Source organism: Electrophorus electricus, chromosome 26, assembly GCF_041902795.1.
Source record: "Electrophorus electricus isolate QZ-2024a chromosome 26, ASM4190279v1, whole genome shotgun sequence".
Taxonomy (NCBI): Eukaryota; Metazoa; Chordata; class Actinopteri; order Gymnotiformes; family Gymnotidae; genus Electrophorus; species Electrophorus electricus.
Window position 1 is genome coordinate 8488221 of NC_137522.1, and position 23280 is coordinate 8511500.

Genomic DNA, 23280 nt, shown 5'->3' on the forward strand with positions numbered 1-23280 from the left:
CGACAAGCTCTTTGGCTATAGCTTATTTTCATTGCATGAAGATTTGAAATAAAAGATAACAATCCTGTAAAAAATAAGAAGCTACTGAGAGAACAAGGTGCAAATACTGTAAATGCCACTGTTCCAAAAACTCTGGTTATACCCTATTGCTAATATTAATTTGATGGATATTAATTGATTAAAAATTTGATATAGATGTTACAAATTTCTGTGCACTGTCTTACTGAGCACAACAACAAATCATTAATAGCAAATTGGTCCGTGGTCTCTAGTAACAGCCTAAATGTTCACTGTGGTGCATGCGGAATGTGGTTTTGGTTGCAGGTCTATTGAAGTGGTACAGGGTGCTTACCCATGCTGTGATTTAATGACTTAATGACCTAAGGACAAAGGGCAGCGCCTGAAATTATCATCCTCTACTGGTCTGGGAGTCATCCTCTACTGGTCTGAGCATCATCCTCTGCTGGTCTGAATCATACAATAGCGTTTACTTAGAGTGGATTATTTTCATCAGCAACTTTTTGTTTCTCATACACAGTCCATATACGTTAAATATTCAGATTATTTCATATGGAGACAGACAGACAGACAGATAGATATCAGGACTGTTTACTTGTTTGTTTGTGTAATTCAGTATTTCGTTTAGAATACTACAGTGCAGTTTTGCAGCTTTTATCCTGAATGTCATGTTCTTGTCTATTTTATTGCAGGTCAGTCGAGCACTGTGACACAACATATAACAGTATAGGCCTTACTACAACGCGTCACAGGTAGAAAAGTAGATGGATGCAGGGACGTTCGGTGACTGAAATATACCATACATACCATAAATAAAGCTGAGATATACTCTCCAAAAATACTCATGCCAGTACTATTATAACAGGTTTCAGGAGTTTGTACCAGCATTTATTTTTCGCAGCGGGTTCCAGATTTTTTGTCAATTTAGAGGTTTACACTGTAACCAACATTCTTTTGAATACACTGTAAACATTGCCTTTCGTTGTAATGTAAACATTTCTCTTCGATTTTACTTGGTGACTATTTTTAAAAGTAGCCCAGTTTTGCATAACAAATGCAACAAAATTATTACAAACACTGCGTTACATGCGGAGTACCTATTTTATGCCATATAAAAGTTGTGTTTTTATATTTAACGAAATGTGTGACCTAGGAGACATTTAAAAATTATAAACATTTAAAGAGCTCTGCATCCAGGATTATAGAAAGTCTCGTGTAACATTTTATATATGAATCAAGCTTTGGGGAGAGTCACTGCTTAACGCTAAAGTTTTATTCTACTACACCATTTCATGTTTATTAGACATCAGCTAATGGGATTATATTAGTATTGTGTGGGCATTTCATCCAAAGTGTAGCTTTGGTAAAACAAGCCAGGAAATGATGAACCGAATAAGGCCAGTATTTATTTATTTTATTTTAGTATTCCAGTTTCATTTTAAGGTCGATATAAAGTGATTTAGATAGATTTCATCATAATCCAGTGATTGATTAAATAACTAGACAGGAAGGGTGGTATAATTGAGTATTTCTATCCTTGATTATATGATAATAGTTATCAAAACATAACACTTTTCTAATTAATGGTTTATGAGTACTTATTTGAAATACACATTTTTAAATATATTATAGTCTAGGGTATATTATGGAGTACATCACACTGGACGACCTCTTAAACCTGTTTTTTATATATTAGTTTTATAAGACAATTTCCAATAAGCGTCCACTAAAAATTCTATTCAAAAATAAAAGCAGATATTCACGGCCTGCAGATTCCAACATGTAGTATCCTGCTTCTTGAGATGAAGACGTATCAAAGAGGCTACTGAATGGTGCCTTTTCATAACGCCATGTTACAGATAGGTGTCGCTCTTCCTGCGTTTCTGCAGTTGTGTAGCCTATATTACAGGGACTTCAACGTTAGGCCCGACGGCGCGCAAAACATGATCTCGCGCTAATGCAAGACTAAATGCATGGACTAAAAACACTGAAAACGGCTTCAAATTTCCTAATTCAAATGTCATTTTTTAATGTCAGTTTTAGAGTGAGATACTCACAAGGCTATGGCAGCAATCCTGAAAACCCAATCTCAGTATCGCGAAGAGTACCAAAAGTAGCTTTTAGGCTGCAACACAACAGGTGAACAGATAGATCGTAATTAAAGAAATATTGTAATCATATTTTTCTGAACTACCTTTTATTTGCGTGAACGTGAACATCATTTTTTGTTATCATATAGTGTAGCTGATATCTTTCCAGGCGGAATTTATTTATATTATATGGCTCGTGTGATAAACGTCCCATAATAACGTTGAGGTTTGCATGATATATCTGTTAGTAAGAAGCATAAATAAATTGTAATATTATAAGAATTATCATTATTGTTATATTATTCTAAATTATATTAGCAATTTCTGTTTGGTTTTGATTTGACAGCTCTAGCTTTCAATATAGTTAAAGTAACTAGAACTCACCAAATGAAATGATAATATTAACAGCGAATTTTAAAATGCCATTTTAAATAGTAAACACCAGTAGAGTGACTGGGCTTTTAAAAATAAAATTGTAAAAGACAGGCAAGATGCAATCCAATTTGCAGATGGCATGTTATCATGGATTTTTTTGTGTGTCTAGAAACTTGAACCTTAATTAACTACAGAATTAAACCTTATTAATTTTGTTTCGACCAAAACTTTCCTTATTAATTGCATTAATAAGTCTGATTTGGGCTATATTATGTGTAGCCTGTAATGTCAAGCCTTGCAACAACAACATCAGTAATAATACGTTTTAAAACTTAAGAAAGTTTGAAACTGGCGTGGGCACTTTGCATATTCGTTTAATTTTCTATGTTCTATGCAAATATAGTTTGTATGAATATGTATTAGCCTACATTCAAATAGATATATTTACTTAGCCTAATTTAAAAACTAAAACCCAATTAGCCTACATTACACTGCATTTTACACAAATTAAAATAAAGACGTCGGTTTACCTACAAATAAGGACAAATTTATGAGGTATGCCTAATCGTTGTAATTAGGCTATGATCTTGATATCAGATTTCTCACTCACACCTTTACTATATTTGTATCTCACATACAAGACGTGTAAGCTTTGATAGATAAACGTAGACATTCAAAAATAAATGTTCAATGTAGCATGCAATCTTAGATTACAAGAAGTATGTGAGGCCTGATGAAGTTAAAGTATACATTATAAGAATAACATGTTGCAATAATTTCAACATTAGATTTGCAAAAAAAAGTCACTGTGGTACAAGACAGTTTAAAATAGAAAATGATTTAAACCACATTACAAGACAGACCAGCGTGAGTCCTATAATATTACAATTTAGAATATCTTAACACGTTAATGCCCCTGACGTCAATACGCACTCATGTACGTAATAAAAACTGCATCGCTTGCATGGGTTCTTTCAACACGTTGGCGGAGCTATAGCATCTCAGCAAACAGACCGTCCTTCATGACATGCTGAGAACATCGCACACAGAAATAATGTCGAAGAACGTGCCTATGGATGTGTATGGATATCGATCTGAACCTGGACATTTCCGAGGCATCGTGACGTAATGATTCAAAATTGAGAACACGCAGGTCCCTGTTCACGTGCTGTATGAGTTCAAGACATTCGAGTGCCGTGTACGCGTACATTTAGACGCAAAACTGGACACTTTCCGTTTTCCGTAATAACGCATAAGATGTTTAAGCCTAAATCGTTCTCTGTGGGTCTTTGATAGGATCTGCATCAAAGCCTGTATTCCCTCGTCTGGGATTCCCTGGTCGGTGACAGCGCAGTGGCAAGCCAGAGGCACGTGTCACTTCAAAGCAACGAGGCGTGGACGTGGGAAAGTGGCCAGTGGGACTTTTTAAACCTAGTGATCGCCTTTTAATGTATCTTTTTAAATGTATACCCTTATTTCCAGTGGCAGGAGCTTGGCTAACTGTAAGAACATTTTAAGCGCTGCATGTTGCCTATGCTTCTTGATGGTTGCGGCAAAAATAAGATACAGTGTCTAGGTGATTAAAATCTAAGGTGGCTTAAATGTGTTTCATAGCTCATTGAGGTTTCATAGCTCGCGGTTTTTATTACTTAGTCGCAAACAAAAACGTTATATCTAACATTCATTGCATTTGGCTAATGCGTCTGGTTTTCCTCGGGTACTGGGCTAACCGAGCCTATACTCAATTTGGCACGCTGGTCTTTTTTCTGCCCACTGCATATGTCGCCCGAACTGTTGCTGGGAACGAAATATTCTGGGCGTATCTCTAAAGGGCTCATTCGCTCGAGCTTTGGAACAATGGTGATCAATTCACAACGCGGCCCTGGATAAGAGTGCCGAGAACCGTGTGAGTTTCTGCACGCTTTCAGGATAGCCACGCATGTAAACGGGAATCCACGACATACAGAACTATTCTCTACAAATGTGCCAAGTGGGACCGGATACTTGGAGGAGGCGCGCCGTGAGGACAGGCTACTGGCCCGCCAGATCGTACGAGTAACGTGTTTTTTAATAAATCATTCGGGAAGAACTCTACTAATTTTACCCCTCCCTAGAAAGGGCTCGTGGGTGAAGGGGTAACTCCAGTTCTGAAAACGCAGGACTAGTTTTTTTTTTATTCTGGTTTGAAAGATTTCCAGATGCATCTGATTTCTTCTCATTCTCTGTGGATTACGTCTTGTTAGTTGGACTGTCCCAACAAGTGTTCAAGTGAGTATAATCATTCTGGATGAACTTTCGCAATTTGCATAGCTATACAATATTTTTGTGTTGTCTAATTCAGCAAATGGCCTATACACTTAGTCAGTTTAACGGGTTTTTTTTTAAACATTATTTTTATTTGTGTAAAGAGTAATGAACTATCGTATGTTGTTCCGCATTTCAGTGGCATCGTTTTTTGAGTGCAGGACTATGAAGTAATCTCGAGTCCAGAGTAGTTGTCCCATAGCTGGTGCAGAAAGCAAACAGTTGTGCGATTGTTACAGGAGCCTGGGAAAATGTTCCGGGGTCCGCGAGGTGGAGTGTACTGACGCCAGGCTCTCTTGTTAAGAAGACTTCTGTGCTCCCAGACGCTATTGTCATGATAATGAGCGCCCGCACGTTGTTGAACTTGATGTTGACTTCTTTCTTTTGGGCTACATTTTTCTCGGTCACTTGTTTGTGGGAAAATCTTCTCCAGAGCTACAGTGTGAAATTAATTAATCGGGCTTTTGGAACTGCCAACAATGGGGCCCACAAGGATCTCGGAAGGGCACAAAAGGCCGCTAAACCTTTTTCTAAACTCTGTTTTATTCAGCCAGAACAGACAGAAAGATAAACTATTTAAGTACTTGGTTAGTTATAGGTAACACTTTCTGAACAGTTTGGTTTTACATGTAACTTTTTGATAAACGTTTAGTTTTCTCTTGATCTAATAATTAATTTGATCTAATAATTTAATTAACAGTTGCTAGTTGTACAGGTTTTACAGAAATAGAATTAAGAAAATGTGTGTGTGTGTGTGTGTGTGTGTGTGTGTGTGTGTGTGTGTGTGTGTGTGTGTGTGTGTGCGTGCGTGTGTGGGCGCGCGAGCGTGTGTGTGTGTGTCAGAGAGAGAAGGAAAGATTTAGAGCCTGCGTTCGTGAACTCTTTTCAAATATCTTACTTTTCCCAGCTTTAGTACCTTCTTAACTTCAGAATCCATAGCTGTTTGTAAATTACCGTTAACAAATCCCCGGTTGCCGTTTATAGTTTTCGAATGCTTAGTCATGTTTGCAATATACATTTTAAACATGGGGCACATCTAATATTAAAGGTAAGATATAGTTCGCAGACCATGCAAGTTGCTTGCTGATTATTTCATTTGAAAAGGTGGTCCAGGATTAAATGTTATGGATTACATTAAGTGTGCATACCCTTACATTCAATTACTTAAAATAATTTAAAATACTTTCGCAAAAAACAAAACTTTTCAACCTTTCCCAAAAGGACACTTTAATTAAACAGAGGCCCACTGATCAAAACAATAGCCTTCATCGACATATATTACATTTCTAAATAAACTTAAAATGCAGCCTTCATAATAAACGATTCACTTGCCTACTATTGTACCGTTATTTACACATGTGAATTAATCTGTGAGGGAATGCTAATGTGTTTATCTTACTGTATTCTTCGTACACTGGATGTATGCCTTTGGTAATCATTTTAAAGACCTGTGTAATTTGTATAAGTAATTTTATTTCTCATGAGCGCTACAATATTATATAGGATGTGTAAGAACTCAATCATTATAAGGTCGTCAGAAGACTCTTACCTAAGTGTTGCACTTATTAATTTAAAGGTGCCAGCATTTGTCTTACATTGTCTTACATATACATGAAGAATAACCGGAAGAAACGTTTACAAGCTTGAGGTAAAAGTCCGGAAGTGAGTGCTTGTGCTATATTATTTTAATAATCACATTGTAAGTTATCTTTATCTATTTTGCTTTCGGTTAAATTTTACTCTTTTGATTGTAGTTAAATTTATGCTAATTACAATGAGTCCATTTGAACATTTCTTTTCATAGGGAAATCTTATGTAATTCCTGAACAATTCTGTTGCAAGTGAGAAAAGCTTTGTAGTACCACAAAAAACAGCATTATCGTAAAACTGAGACAGACAGCGAAACCGCTGACAAAAAAATGACCGGAACTAATTTCAGCACCAAGGACAGGGGCATGATACCCGATGGCTTCCAAATGTACCGTTATAATTAATCTCACCTACCACCAGTGTGGGAAACAATACGTTTCGTCACGTTACCAATAGCTTCATGTAAAACATTATTCATCATTTTTATTAGTGATACTAAGTATTAATATTTAAATGCTAGTTAAGTATTCACGACATGACAGCAAGCCTATCAAGTTTATCAAAATATTTTTTTTTAAATCCACGTTTATATTAAGCGTAATCCATTTTGTAGCTATGCCATTTTATTGTAACTTGTATAATTTGCAAAAGAATGAAAATAATATGTGTAAAGATCAGAATAATAAGATAGAAATGGTGGTGCAGTGTGTATGAGAAAGAGACAGAGAGAGAGAGTGAGAGTCAGGTTTTACAGACTTTGGTGGACTTACACACGTTATGCATTATGCTTATTTGAGGCATTTAAAAACATTTCTGTGCTTAAAATCGTAAAGTAACACATTTGTATTTGAAATATAGGCTCATTAATGAACTCGATGCATGTAGGCTATTGTGAGGTATTTATGTGCCATATAGTCTGCTGTAAAACTTGGGATTTTACAGCCATAAACGAGAGACCTCACGTGTTCTGCCTTAGCATGCGGAGTAGAGTAAGAATATACAGGAGGACAGGCGTAATTGTCCTCTACAAATTACACATTTTCGGCAGGGCATACAAACTATAAACAAAACATAAAGATTTGATAGAACATTATGAAGTTACCCGAGAAAGAGCTTATGTAATGTAAGCTTATGTAATGTAAATCTGAAACGTAAATGTTAAATAGGTAGAAATTATATGTATCTGAAAGGCAACAAAAATGAATAGCCTATGATCTATTAAACCTGATATTCACACTATCCATGTTCTAAATCGCAGTGTACTTATAAATTATAAAGTGGTATTTTTGTAAATAAACAATCTATTAAAATATATCAATTTCCTGTGGATTGTCGAGTTTCTGATTAAAATGGAAGTTCTAAAGCTGGAACGCATATAATGAGGCCATGATTTTAGTCTAACACATTAGCCTAATTTTAATAACCTTTTATGCTTGTGGGTCGAAAAGCTAATTTACTTTAGAAATAATGAGAAATGAAAACCCAAAATGTATGAGCCACACGCTCTACTAATCGAAATATGTTTAACCCATATTTGTCAAAAGGCCGTCATGCCAATTTTTATTGATTTGAAAACACATACAAACGCCGTCTAGCCGAATAAAGATTTCTCCCCTTTCATTCGCCTAGCAACTACGTGGGCCTAGCTTGTATTACCCACTGTAAACGTTCCTTCCTCGTTTCTTGAAACTTTTCATCTCGTAGCCCCTTTTTATTTTGTAGCATTATTTTGTTTGACCCTTTGGCCCTTCGCCCAGTTTTGTTCATGAGAGTTTTACGGCTTTACTTTTTATTTATGTTTGCTATGAGTATGTTAAGCTCCTATTAACCACATCAGATATTCCATCGGAAGGTTCATATGCTCTTCCAGGTATGCACAATGACAGAACATTTAGTGTTTTTTTATTTCACTGGTTAACGGCGTATCTCTCTCAAACTTTAATCTATTTTCAATCACATGTTTAATTGGGACATTCTCTGGATCCCCCTCTTGCCCGCGAAATGTGGGCTATTCCATTCTCTCCATTTCTACTGTACAGGGGGATTTAATAACATGCAATTAAAAGGATCCCAAGCGTAGGTCCCTCAGGTTGCAAACCAATCATCAACCATTTCTCTCTCTCTCTCTCTCTCTCTCTCTCTCTCTCTCTCTCTCTCTCTCTCTCTCTCAAGATAACGTCTTCATATTTATTCTTATCATTTGTATATATTTTCAGGCCTAGCCATAGCCTACAAGACATACTACAGTATGATACAATACCTGCAGCATAATACATTGACTATATAGGCTGGATTGCTTCTGGAGTTTGAATTATTGAACTCAGCGTGTTTGCATCCACAAACAAACGAACAACAAAAAAACTCCAATCGTGTATATTCCGTGTGCTATAGGCGCTATATATATATATATATATATATATATATATATATATATATATATATATATATATATATATATATATATATATATATATATATATATATATATATGTCACATATAGGTTAGAACTACAAGAGTTCACGTTTATATATATATATATATATATATATATATATATATATATATATATATATATATATATATATACTCTTGTAGTTCTCACCTGAAACTGTCGCTGTCACATAAGCCTTAAAAACTGGAGCACATCTTAACATTTCTACTTACTACGAGGAACGTTAATAACATAATATTAGTCTGCCTATGACATATGTTATTGTAGACTATCAGTATGGAATATTACATTATCGCTGGTGTATAACACACCTATATAAATAAGGTTATGGTTGTAGATTTGTTATTCCGTAGTTTATTTCAGTCTTTAAGCTGGCGACTACATGATCTGTGTGCCCGAGAACGTATGATAAGCAATATTTTGGATTCTCACTACTGAAAGCTTGGTCACGGCGGCGTCTCGGCGTGTCTGGGAATTGTTCAGCCAAGTGTATCAATAAGCATGGCAAATCTTGGTGACATCACAGCTCTGTTGGCGGTGTGACCCCCGTGGCCCTGCCCAGCAAAGCCCCCCAGTACTGGCAGTTGCATTTGTGTCGCTTTCCGTTCACGTCGTTATCGAACAGCCTGACGTTAGCTTACGCGAAGCGATGCTTCGGCTGCACTGGTTGACTAAACAAACAAAAAAAAAATCTTTTGTTGCATGGCGCTTTCACTGTCGCAAATTAATCGACTGCCTCGTAGGTCTCTTGAAATGCACACTGGAAGTATAAATCGTCGATGTCAAGTGTGTATGCGTAACTTGGGCGTCTCGGGTCTTTTTTTTTGCATGGTCTTGTTTTTAGCGTCTGGATATCTGGAGTAATACAAAATTAAAAGAGGCGATACAAGAATAAGCATCAAGATTTCAGTCGTAAGTAATTCTTTTACGATAACCTGTAGGCTAGTACTAGTTAGGACACTTTGAATTCACGACTTCATTTGTGTTTATGTTCAGACTTTATATTATTAGGTTATTTAATTACCTTTTGCGACGATTTTTAAGTAGTTGGCAGAGTTTCTGAGTTGAAAGTGTTTCGCTCGTATATCAGATGTTTGGATTCTGCGTTCTGGGAATTTTATAGTAAAGCTTGAAGCATGAAAGCTATTTAAAAGAGTATTCGTTAGATTTTCATTGACAGCTTGCTTTATATTAGTTTTGGCAAAGGTCGCTTGTCTTGTTACTTACATTTAGCCTAAGGCGGACTCTTTTTGTAAATGATCTTTGAGCTCTACATTCTAAGTTATATTTCTTTATCGTATAGGGGACGTGACTGACCCAGGACAACTTGTGATAATATCATTTGTCCTAAAAATACTATTTATTGTTAGTAGTTTATTGTCTATAGTTGCACGCGTAAATGCTTTATGTTGATGTGATGGCAAAACTGTCACCCACAGAAACATTCTCTGACGTTTTTGGGATGATACAAATTTTGCTTCATTCTTAATGAAAACAGGGGCGTCACAATGTAGAAATAGACTACACAGCACATGGATACTTGGAGACCAAAGGTCTAGAAGTCACGTGACACACAAGCTATCTGTGCCCATGCGTAAATACGCAGATCACAACACACAGACGTACACAGATCGAGAGATGATCTGTTCTTACGACCTCCTTACTAAATATGAAATAATTAACAGTTTACATGAGGCTTTTAATAGATGTGTTGGTACAATAGCCGTTTTTTTTTTCCGCAAAGCTCTTTTCATAAACGTATATGGAACACGAATGTTAGAGGCCTACTGTATGAAAGATTTCATGAGCTACACACACCTGGTCGTAGCACGAAGGTGACCGCAAAACAGCTTTTAATACCGGATTGAACGTATAGGCCAAGCAGCAGTACAGTCTGGTGGGCGTATAATATAACTGCTTTGAGCACAGCATTTTATTTTGTCCACGTGTGTGTGCGTGTGTGTGTGTGTGTGTGTGTGTGGTGCGAATGAAACAGTGAGAGTGTGTCGGAGTCGTAGCTGCACACAAGCGAATGCAATAGCTCCATGTGACCACAACACAAGCTGCATCTGGCACGCGGCGGTACCTTTAAGAGCCATGGGTTAGTTTTTCTCTTTGGTTATCTAGCTGTATGAGTTTATGTGATATCATAAAGCTAGAGAACCGAATGTATAAACTAATTCCTAAGACTTCAGAAATCGCCGATTGCGCTTTTAGAATCGGGAAAGGGAGAAGCCGGAGAATGAGGCACTGAGCGTCGGGATATATGAGACAGATATGTCCGCTGGAAGCACCATCGTGGAGAATTAGGTAGGCGAGCGCTCCACACTGTGCTCCTGTGTTTCTGGGTTTGAATAGTGTCTGAGTCAAAGCACGCATCTTTTAAGGCAATGCATGCGCGACAAACGGGCTTATATCGCGTCTTTCGTAAATCCCGGTGGCTGCTTTCTACCAGAAAGGGTCGCGTGAGGATCTCGGCATTGGCAGTGGCGGTGTTTGAGACTGCAGACACTTTTCCCGGTAATATGAGTCAGGCTCTGGATAACAGCAATGTAGATTCATATTCTGTGGGGTGTGTGGGACGTGGGCCACATTCCACCATAGATGAGGTGATGTTGATGTGTGAATTTTACACGACAAGAAATGGTTAAATGAGGTGTTAGTACCTATTGGTCCGTTCTTATGGATCACGTGCTCTGGCGTGCAATTGCTTGTATGGACGTCCTATCATACAGAATATAGAAAAGCACCAACGCGTGTGTGTGTGTGTGTGTGTGTGTGTGTGTGTGTGTGTGTGTGTGTGTGTGTGTGTGTGTGTGTGTGTGTGTGTGAGAGAGAGAGAGAGAGAGAGAGTGAGTTTCTTTTGTATGTTGCTTTGGCCAACTTGTTATGTATGGTTCTACCCGTACCAGTTTTATGTGTGATTGTGGTTGTTCATTGTGGTTGTACACAAACAAATTGACAAGTGTATCCATAGCATAGGTCTAATATTGCCCATCCACAATGGGGTGGTGGCAGTATATGTTAAGTGCAATACTTATCAAAGGTGACTATTAATGAATAATGAAACTGACGTCAGTTTAAACAAAGCTTATGAAGTGTTGGTGTTTATTGAGAATTACTGTTAAGGCTTGCCGTCTGTGTGTCTGAGACCAATCAGATACCTCTGATGATTGTGGCATGCTGTGTGTGTTGTAAGACATTATCTATCTATATTTATCTTACGGAATTATCTTTTGATCATGTGCATAAAATGGTTTGTTCAGTAAAACCTCATCATCTCTGCCCATCCTGGTGTTCATGTCATTACTGTATTAGCACTTGCACTCACCATCTCATCGGGAGTCTGGCATACTGCTCACATGGATTAAAAACCACATGTGAGTCTCTGCTATGGGAGGGGAGTTACATAGAACTGGATGAAGGTTTTGAGTAGACTGCGACATTGCATTTGCCCATGACCTTGTGCAGGCGAGCACATTCAGTTCGTATCCTCCACGCTCTTTTGTTGGTGACTGTGAACACTGTGAATGTCACACAGTTCATTGTTGGAATGCGTGTGCTTGTGTTTGTCCTCCAACTCTTCTGTGCGTGAACATAGAGGCTTTGGCCTTGCTGTGAACTGTGGTCAGTACTGAGATGCTGGAAGTCAGCATGAGTGTGAGAACACACTGCAGACAGCTGCAGTGTCGTTCAGAACGTTTATGTCATGTGAATATGAAATGTTGCATTTGATGACTGGGAGATTCGCAGATGAATTCAGTGCAAAACCATTGATGTATATATTGCGTTGTATGCACATATAAGGATGTTAGCGATAGCATAAAAGTTACAACCTAGGTGATCTATCACACAGCCTGTTACAAGAGGTTCATGAGTAAACTCATGCACAGTTCAGTTTTAAGCTCCTTATATATGACGTTCTTAAAGACCTGCTCTGGTCTGTCTCTGTTCGTGTCGTGCGGCCTCATAGCTGACACCATGACTGTGATTCCACCATCTACAGATTTCTACACTGCATATGGTGCATGCAGGCAGTCTCATAAATGTATGATGCACACAGGGCTCAGAGATGCAGGTCCAGGCAGACTGCGAGGCTGTGAGGGGTCCCGGTCACTTTCCCACAGTACTATGGGCCCCTGGGCCTGTGCTGGGACCGGCAGATGGAGTCTTGGCATAGCACCTGCCATTGTCTACAGCCATGGCTAATCTGGGCTAAATGTAACCAACTCTGCATTTCAATTTTGCTGCAGATTAAAAATATATTAGGGGGGTGAACAGAGAGGGGTGGGGGTGGGGTGGGGGTGAGGGGGTGGGGTAAGCAGATACGCACAGGTTTCTGATTGAGAGCATTCATTCCAGAGGGTTTGTTTACGGAAATACTGCCTATTTGGAGCTGTTGTTACTAAAGCCATAGCTAAGGATTTTGTCTGCTTTACAACCACAAAGGTAAGATATTATCGTACAGATTGTCTTAGTTAGGAGATCCGTCCTGGATGTTATGCTTTCCTGATGTGTGGCCTAATGTATGAGGAAATCTAATGAATCTGCTGCAGTTGTGCACATTAAATATATGAATAAAAAAAAAATTCTGCTCCCCAGGAGAAAACAATATTCCAATTTTAGCTTTGGGGAGGATTTTTTTTGGTTAATGTTGGTTGCGAGTGGTAATCTGGGTTCCATAACTAAGGGTTAGTCTTAAAATCCTTGTCTGATGCAAGCCTACCTTCTCATGCTGAATAAAATTATGCCGTACTATTGCAGTGTGCCAGGGTGTACACGCGTTGACACAGTTAATTTACAGTCAGGGAAGTGCTATTAAAATCTCTCTCCTTTGCTGACAGACTGTTCTCGTCCCTGTGTTGGAATACCACCCTCCCAGAATGGCCTTGTTTTGTGGTCTTCCAAAATTGCATGCAGATGGATATAGTAACCAAAATTAAGTGCATGGACTTTATAACTTTTGTGAAATTTCCTGGTAAACATCACTCCGAATGGCCAGTACTGGGTAAAGAGCTTCCTGTTGTTTCTCCATTGCAGTCTACAGTAGGCCTCTGATTCTTTATTCAGGACATTACAGTAAGAACACATTTATCCACTGCATACATTGGATAAGGGTGACTGTAACAAAAATAAAGATGCACTTGTGCTATTACAGTCTAATTTAATTATTGTTTGTATCATATTTTCTAACTATTTTGGTTATGGATCACTGTCGTAAATTTGATTATACAAATATGAGTTTGCCACATGCACTTACAGGAAAATGGACTTTTCCTCTATTATCATTCAGTTTTCATTTTTGCTTCAAAAAGCAAATGTCAATCATTTCTCCTCTGAACTTCTGAATCTAGAATGTGGTAGCTTAGCAACAGCCTCTGACCCATAAAATGAAAGAGGAACGAAAATCTTTTATGTGAAATACTACATTCCTTAGATTGAATAATTGCAGCATAAGCCATAAACACACAAGTTTTGGTTATTTTTTAACAATTAAAGGAACAGTGAGACTGATGAATATTTTCCCGACTGAATTAGCCTATAGATTTCCAGAAAATGCTGCGCTAACATCTTTATTGCATATCTTTATTATCAGTAACATGCGTATATTTACGCAGCTTGCAAATATTTACATACGTTTTAATCAGCTGGAACAACAGCAGAATAGTGACACTTCTTGGTAAGCGTGTAGCAGCAGGTTTAACCAAGGCTTTCTCTCAACGAATTAGAAATAAAAACAGGATATTTGTTAATTAAATTACAGTCTAAATTGTACCTTAAATCAGGCAACTGAAGGCCAGCCATATTAACTCAATACCCTTGTATGCTATAACTATGTCGTATAGCTAATATGGAAAACACCTTTACCTCAAATTTGTCTTAAAAAAATACAACCTATATAACTCTCTTTCGGAAAGGCCGAAAAAAAGGGAAAAAATTGTTATTCATTTCTTACAGCATAGAGTTAAAACAATCTCACTTACTTATTACATAATATCGTAACATTCTCAAATCCGTGTCGAGCGCCAAAGTAGAAAATAGCATGACTTTTTAAATCAGCTATAGCTTTGTTAAGTAAAACATTATAGCTCATTAGTTTTTTTGTACCCTCATACGTGATATTCTGATTTTTGCAGTCGTGTCAAAAATGTAAACTTTAACGCGTAATGTGTGTAGATTATTAGAAAAAAACGTTTAACGTATTAATAAATAAAAGATGACAGTAATTAATAATAAATACTATTTTGAGAGATTTCACAAAAGTATAGGAAACCTAACTGCAAATCAACAGGGCTTACTAAAACCGCGTAAGGCTTGAGTTGATGGATTTGACATTTTAAGAACCAGTTTTCGTAGCTGCCATTAAGGCTGTCAGTTCTTATTCCCATCTTCATTAAAGATCGCAGAGAACAGCCAACTGCCCTTTCGTGCTTTAAGTGAGGCGGTTCGTTAAAAATATCCTAATGTGATTTTAATTGTGGATGAACTGAGTGACGACAAACATATTTATTCCAGTTTTTCATATTTTATGTAAGTGTTATTCTGTTATGGCATTAGCTGTTATATTAAAATATCTCATTGCGTCCATTTTCCATATATTTTATTTTTATTTTAATTAAAAAAATTATTTGATTATCATTCCATTCTTTGCCGTGTTATAACAACAAACAAATAAAGAAATAAGGACTCCAAATCATCGAGCTGTACCACCAGCCTTGGTCAAATCATTCCACACACGCTGAAGCTGACAGCGAAGCACTTAAGCTGCCCCCCAACGCATGTGTGTTATACGCCACTCTAGAGGTGGATGCATTTACCTACAGATAATGTTCTTTCATACAGGAGCTGTGGACCACCGAGACATTGAAAGTCAATGACAAAAACACAAAGCAGTCACATGACCACAGAAGTTGGGTAAGTACCCCCCCCCCCCCCCCCTCCCCGGGCATTGTTTCCTGTTGCAATGTCACCTTGACTTCCATTATGATTTAGGCTATGCATAGAACTATACAACCAAAATAGAAATGGAAATGAACACAACAGAAATGGGTAGAAACAGGACTCCACATTATTGCACTCTAGATGGTAATGGTGCAATTATAATGACTCCACTGCATGATAGGAAAACTTGGGAATTTTATGTGAAGGACAGCTTCTTACATGAAGTGAAAAAGCCACTCCTCAGCATCCCCCCCCCCGCCCCCCCCCCCCCCAAAAAAAAAAACCTGGATAGCAAACATACAAGGGATTACTATGGCAACAGCATTTGCCCTCGCTCATTGGTGGCAAACTGTAAGGCTGGGGAAGGTCATGTGACTCCAGCAAAATTCTTCATGGCGTGGGCTTCTACCTTTATTTCAATGCTTCTGTTTGTGCTTTCTCATAAGGAGACATTTTGGCTTTTGCATCAGACTCATATACTCCATGTCATTCCCGTCACATGTTACGAATCCATCAAGACTTTAAGTCACGATTTTAACGTCTGCACTGCTATGCTCAGGCTACGGTTTTGGCATCGCCTTTTCCACTTGCATTCACATATTCGCATATTTCTGGAGGTTTTTTTTTCCCCCCGTTGTTGAATGGAGAGATCAGTTTAAACACACCCGGCTGTGTTCTCAGGCCGGCGCGTGAGCAGCCCTGATGAGGATGTATATCATCTTTACCTTGATTAGTTAGTAATAAGAGCGTTGTGTTTGCCTTTTGTGATCATTAGATGCAAGGTCGTTTGCACTCCCTACATTTAGAGCCTGCATCTACTTGCCGTTTACCTTAAGCAGTCTCTCTCTGTCTCACTTCTTCACTTCTTTTCTGTTCTCTTGCCCTGATCCAATTTGTTAGTTTCCTCGCTGTTGGCTGATAAGGTGTGCTGAGGCCATTTGTGTAATCTATATTTTAATTCTTTTGTCCAGACTCTTATCCCGTTACGATATCGCAGGGGTCCTGGCGGCCCGGGCGTATATAAGGTGTGCTCATGTGGAAAGGCTGTGAGGGTGGTTCAGTCCCGCGCCTCCCTAATTCTCTATCCCTCCCTCCATTCCTCTCCCTCCCTCCTTCTCCCCCTCTCCATCCTAAAGCTTTCTCTCTCTCTCTCTCTCTCTCTCTCTCTTTCTCCAACCCACTCCAGGCTTACTCCCTTCTCTTGCCTCACAATCTCAAGTCAGAGTTCAATGGCACCCCCCCCCCACACACACACACACACGCACACACACACACACACACACACACGCACACACACACACGCACACACACACACACCGCCTTTTTTTCTCCCCCCACAACTCTAGTGGTTTTTGCAAGATGGGAGCAGGCACCTAGTGTGAACCTTGGCTGCAATTCTCCAGGCACACATGCATTGTGAAACACAGATTGAAAAAGAAATGAGCACCTCCCCCCTCTCTCGTCTCCTGCCAGCATGGAAGAGTCTCCCACTCGCTCCTGGGTGCACAGCACGATGCGGGGTGCAAAATTAGCGCAGTCACACGAGCACGCAGTCCCGTTCCACAATCTTAATTGCTAAATGCTGCATGTTTGGGTTTTTAGGCCACTGGAGTTCTGCATGCACCTCTTAAAGGAGCAAGGACACCTAAAGTTTGCCAGTCAAAGGACCAAGTCACTGTGGTAAAGATAAGATTACTGTCTAAAGACACCTGAAAGGTGTGCTGTGGGTGGCTTCACTCATTTCCTCTTTTACAAAATAAAAGCTCCAAATGCATTCACGCCAAATTAAAGTAAAAAAAAAAGTTTAAAAAAATCAGACCAAGTAGCAGAAACCTTCCAATTGTAACATACCTGTATTTCCACTCTATTTAACCATCGCACCCTTGAATAAAGCGTATTACACAGTGTTTAAAAGGTTAGCTAGTGCTTCCGTTTTTGGTGTGGGGATTAGAGAACCATTCTGTGGTTACTTAGATCCTTAGTGAACTCTGAATGAGTTCCAGCACCAGAAGGGATTCCCCTGTTGGGACACGCTAAAGGACCCAAAACGGCTCAGTGTGGTGCTTTGTCCCTTAAGAATACAGATGGCTCAGACTGTGCTATTAGACCATTTGATATGGTATGCTTTGACTATCAAAGTATGTATTGATCCAGTCCTGTAGTATTGATCTGTGTATTATTGATCTGATTTTCTAATGGGAGAGTTTGTTGTGATCTCTTTGGTGCGTCCTAATTATGTCACATTTGTCAAAGCAAAACAGAAATTCTCCTCGTTGTCCCATTTTTTGAAGAAATACGTGAGAAAGTTAGTCACTACAAAAGTAAAAACTGAGGTCAGAAAATCTATAGACAGCAGGCCTCAGTATAGAGTGAAGCCTATCTGGAAAATATGGCTTTCCATCAGAGTGAGAAAGAAATCTCTCTCTCTCTCTCTTTTTTTTTTTAGGCCAGAGAAACAGTCTGTGACATTGGCCTAGTTCTAGACCAGCTTTGCCCAGAGGAAGAATTGAATTGAGGAATCAGAGACTGAGGATCAGAGGGTCTCACCACCCTCTGGGCATCATCCTCTCTCCACGCCATCCAACTACCTCTCAGTCCCAGCTTCCTCTGCTCCTTCGCACGCTGCTCTTCTCTGCTCCATATTAGCTCACTCATTCGAATGCAGAGTGTACACAGATCAATCAGTTATGCCACCTGTCCATCCTTGCATTAATCAGCCCAAAACATACTTTAAAGCATGCATCAAAATATGCTTCAAATCACAGCATGTTTTCATTAATGCAAGAGAGGACAGGCAGCATAACTAAACAAATTCTATATGAAAAGGACCAAGTGTCTTGAAATAATGTTTATAAAAAGTGCACTTCCTTCTTTCAAGTGCGGTGAATCGTATCAGTAATTGCCTAGACCGATGTATTTAGAGATGTATTAGGCATTAGATTTTTTGTGTAAAATGACCAGGCGTGAGAGTAAGGCTTGATAATTGCAGCAGTGCTCTGAACCATATCTCCTGTTTAGGGGTTTCATGTTCAAGCAGGAGGGACTCTTTCAGCTCTGTACTCTGCAGGGAAATAAATCAATTACCATTTAATTTTGTTTCATTGCAAGATACAGAAATAATAATAATAATAAATAATAATAATAATTATTATTATTATTATGCATTATTATTTTAACCAGTTTGAAAATTATTTCTCTTATTTGTAAGGCTTGTATTATGATATTAATCACAGCACCTCCTGATATTGTAGCTGCCGATTGTAGACACATTGTAGATATATTGGACTTTTAATTTTAATGTGTTTTAATAATCTGATTTAGTGGCCAAAATCCCAAAGATTTTTATTGCATAATTGGCGTCATAGCTTTCCTGAAATTGATATATAATCTATAATGCTGCATTATTTCTCAATAAGCATGGCGCAGTGTCTACAGCATGCAAAGTAGTCACATATGCTACCTTTAATGAAAACCTGCATATTTTTCCTTTCAAATTAAGATAAAAGCTTTAATAATGTTTTTTTTTGTGCATTAATAGATTGCACAAAGACCTATTTTACGAGTAAGGGGCTTCTGAAATGTGCCTACTTTAGCCTGAGAGGCATCTCCAGTGGCTGAAGAGGCAGTTGATTTTCTCAGGCAGAATGGGCCGGGAAGGCCGGCTACGGCCTCTCTGACAGTGCCGTGCAAAGCACTGCTTCAATAGTGAGGTGTATTTCTGAAGATTGGGGGGGGGGGGAGGACATGGGGGAAGTGTTGTGAAAAGGCAGAAGGCTGCAGACTGAATGGGGGTAGCGGAGTGGTGGTGGTGGGGGGGCCGTCTCCGCGCCTTCATTGGTTGAAAGCAACGGCCGCAGCAGCTGTGAAAAGAAGTCTCCCTTTTTCCCACGACCTGGTGAGGGGGCCAAACAGTGGCTCAAGCCTGCCAGGGTCAAGTCACATGACTAATATATACACCAGGCCTGGGTCTACGGACAATGCACGCACACAGCTCGTTGATTTGGGGTGTGCGGACAGACCGAGCCTTAAAAATGTGTATGCCCAGCCACCTTCAGACTGGGGGGGGGGGGGGGGGGTGTGGGGGTGTGTGCAGGGGTCGAAGTGGGGGAGACCCTGACACTAATTTGGGGGCCACTGTCTAGTTCTCGACCGACAGTTGTAGATTCTGTAAATGAACAAGCATTCTGTGAGACACACACCTGCCATCCAGCCTTGGGATTGTTTCTAGCACTGCTATTCTTTTAATATATGCGTTCTCCTACACTGGCTAAAATTAACAATAAATGAATAATATATTTAAATACATATATCCTAATTGTTGCTTAGTTGTATGTCCAGTTGTTCAGAGTTTGAATGAATTTTGCGCATTTTGTACGTGTTAGGAAAAAATTATAAATGGCTTGCTGTGGCCAAATGCCCTTAGTGTGGTTGACCTGAAGGCAAGACTGCTTGGGAGTGATGTCCATGGTGTGTGTGTGCGTGTGTGTGTGTGTGTGTGTGTGTGTGTGTGTGTGTGTCTGTGTGCGGTTTGGTGGGGCCCCATAAAATGATGCGTCTCCTCCAAGACTGAATTGCGGCAGAATGTAGAGCACTTGCTTTTGGTGAAGGGCAGATACATTTGACAATAGAGAGCACAGGAGACCGAAGGAGAACGTAGCAACCCTCCTAGCAACTCCCGGACACTGTGGAATCCAGACCAGACCCCTACTAAGTCTGCGGTGGCAAAGGGAGCCAATAAAACGAACAGAGAAAACAGCCCCTTTCTGTTTGCCTTGTGCTCAAAATAAATGCAGTCGAAGGAGAACATGTATGTAATATTAGAATGACTGGTCCGAAATATCCAGATTGCTGCTTTAATTTGGTAAGTTTATGGTTAAAGTGAATGCAGCACAAGTACAGACTAGAACAATTTGTGGACGTTTTAAGCACTCAAGTGGCTCCCAGTGTGTGTGTGTGTGTGTGTGTGTGTGTGTGTGTGTGTGTGTGTGTGAGTAATATGTACTCAGCGGTAATGGCTTGTTTGTTTATTTTGTTGATGACGGTGATTATTCTGAACGCACCTACGTGAATGCGCTTTCATGACCCCTCAACCTGCAGTCCATTAGAGAACCTGCTCCCAGTCCTCCTTCACAAACAGGTGCCATCTTGTTAAAGTCCATTGTACCCACTTCTCCACTCATGTCCCAGCCTGTCTGCTACACCACCGCCTGCGTCGCCCAGTTTATGCCCTTTTACGGGACATTTGTCCAGCAGTAAGCTCCATTCTTTTGGCAAACGAGCTGTGGTGTGCCGGTGTTCACCCCCCTCCACTGTTCAAAGGCTCCTGGAGTGTGGCGAGAGAAAGCGGGGGGGTGGGGGGGCTCACTTAATTAGCTGGGCGAGAAGATGCATTGTGGCAATTACCCACACAATGAGGGAAGGCGTACAGGGGCCTGTTAATTTGGCGCAGGGCTGGAGAGCGATTGCTCTGGTCTGGAATAGTTCTTTGTTACACACGGGGCTCTCGTAATAGATCACATAGACTTTGATTAAGGCCAGCTTACTCCAGCCGAGTTGGAGTGCTTCTTCGGACATGCGCTGGCCAAATGTACAGCTGCTGTTGGGAGACATCTGAAGGAGCATTTCTGCCCTGCCACCTTCCTTACTCCATCTGTTCACCAAGGGAGGAAATACGGCATCAGACAGCTCTCGTATGAGCATCTGACGAGAGACTCTGCAAGCTTGCGTGAATGTTTGAGTGAAGCACAGCGCCGTTCCCAGCGCCTGCTTAGATTGCTGTGGTAGCAGCATAACAAACAGCCTCCACCAGCTTCCTCTCCACCTCGGACCGGGGAACGTACATCCCGACGTTTGGCAGAGTTGCTGCCGTGCGCTGGCCGCCCTCCGCAAAGCGCTCCGTTGTCTTTTCTCGCTGCCAATCCATTTCTGCGGGTTTGAGTGGGTGGACGACGAAGGCCAAGCAGGGGGATCGGAGGGGGGGCTGTGGAGGACACCTCTCTTCCAGTAGGACCCTCAGGCAGTCACTTTCATGAAGTCAGATAACATTCCGGAGACCCCCCCACCCAAAACCACCCACCCACCCACCCGACATCCTCCACCTCCTCTCTATTTCTGGAGAGCTCTTTCACCTTGATGGGTGAGATGATGGCAGCGAGGATGGCAGGAGCGTTGGGCAGCTTGGGCGAGATGCTACCAGAACGCTCGCTCTCCCTCAGGATCTGTATGATTGCCGTGTGCGTTGGCTAGCTGGGCACTGTGGGCGGCAGGCGTAGGGAGACCCCCACAGAGGCCTGCACAGGGGCATCCACAGACCTGTCAGTCAGTGCCATTCTTCATAGACGGCCATGACGCAGCGCTCCGTTGTGTTCGTTTAGTTAGTCAGAAGATATCTGGCACTAAACACGGCCGGCCAGTATGTCCGACTTCGCTAGGAATTGCCTTTCGTTTTTATATGTTTGAATGGAACTTGCCAGCATATTTGTATTTGAATTTTTCCTTTCTCGACATTTATGACGCAAACACCAGTGCGGAAAAAAACCCCTTTGTTCTTGCTTTGATGTTGTTTGTACTGCGTTCTTTCACTTTCCCATTTTATACTTTAATGTATTGGACATTCCTGTAGGCAAAGCAGGTGAAGATCATTATCAGGTTTCACGCCCTGGATGTTATAAGTGGGGTCATGCATTTTTTTTTCTTCCACCACATATCTGTTCAGGTCTCTCTGTATCCTGCTCTCATCCATTTAGGCCTGCGTTCTTTTCATCATTACCTCCCTGCTTTAATCTTATGTTAAAACCTCTCAAGTCAGTTGCTCTCTCCCTCTTTATCTGTCTCTTTTCCCCTCTTCCTCTCTCTCTCTCTCTCTCTCTCTCTCTGTGTCACTAGTGCTTGCGTTCCTCACTCCCCGGGTTCCACCCGCTCCCTGCCTGACTTGGCTAATTGAGTTGGTGAGAAGTTAACCACCCCCCTCATTGGCAGGGAAGTCCGCTGCCCCTCCCACCCCGAAGAGTCACATTGTCCGGCTCCCTCTCCCGCCGGCGTAATCCCCTCCGCCGGGACAATGGATGTGCCCACTGGCCACTGAGATACATCAGCCCCCGAGAAGTGCGACCCCCGAGCCCGCTTCATCCAGCTCCACTAACGGCTAACGGTGACCCCACTTCAAAGCGCGGCAACGGCACGTCCTGTGCGGGTCGTTACTTATTCATGCGGGGCTGGGCGAGACTCTGTGGAGCTCTGGTGAGGAGACAGGCACTGATGTGGAGAAGGCGACCGGCTCCCTGGCGGCTCCCTGGCGGCCCCCGCTGGAGACGCAGGAGGGCAGGGGCGGCCCGCGGCACCTCTGTGATCTCCGCAGGGCCACTGGAGCGATGACTGACTCCTACATCAAACACGTCCTTCTAATAATGCGGCGTGTTATCAGCAGCAGAAGCAGCTGGGCTTCACTGCTGTGCACCGCAGTTGGGGTCTGGTGGAGGGGTTTGTGGTGGGTTTCTGGGGTTCTGATT

General features: G+C 40.8%; 1 long non-coding RNA gene across 3 annotated transcripts in view; it reads left to right on the forward strand.

The window, feature by feature from the left end:
• Positions 1 to 23280, forward strand: part of LOC113576171 (uncharacterized) — a 41586-nt gene that overhangs the window by 1056 nt on the left and 17250 nt on the right. The window contains exons 2-4 of one of the 3 annotated variants that reach the window (XR_014120065.1): positions 325 to 466; positions 3780 to 4751; positions 15674 to 15745. This is a non-coding gene — a long non-coding RNA (uncharacterized LOC113576171). The remainder of the gene's footprint in view (positions 1 to 324; positions 467 to 3779; positions 4752 to 15673; positions 15746 to 23280) is intronic. The other 2 variants (XR_014120066.1, XR_014120067.1) reach the window with 2 other exon arrangements.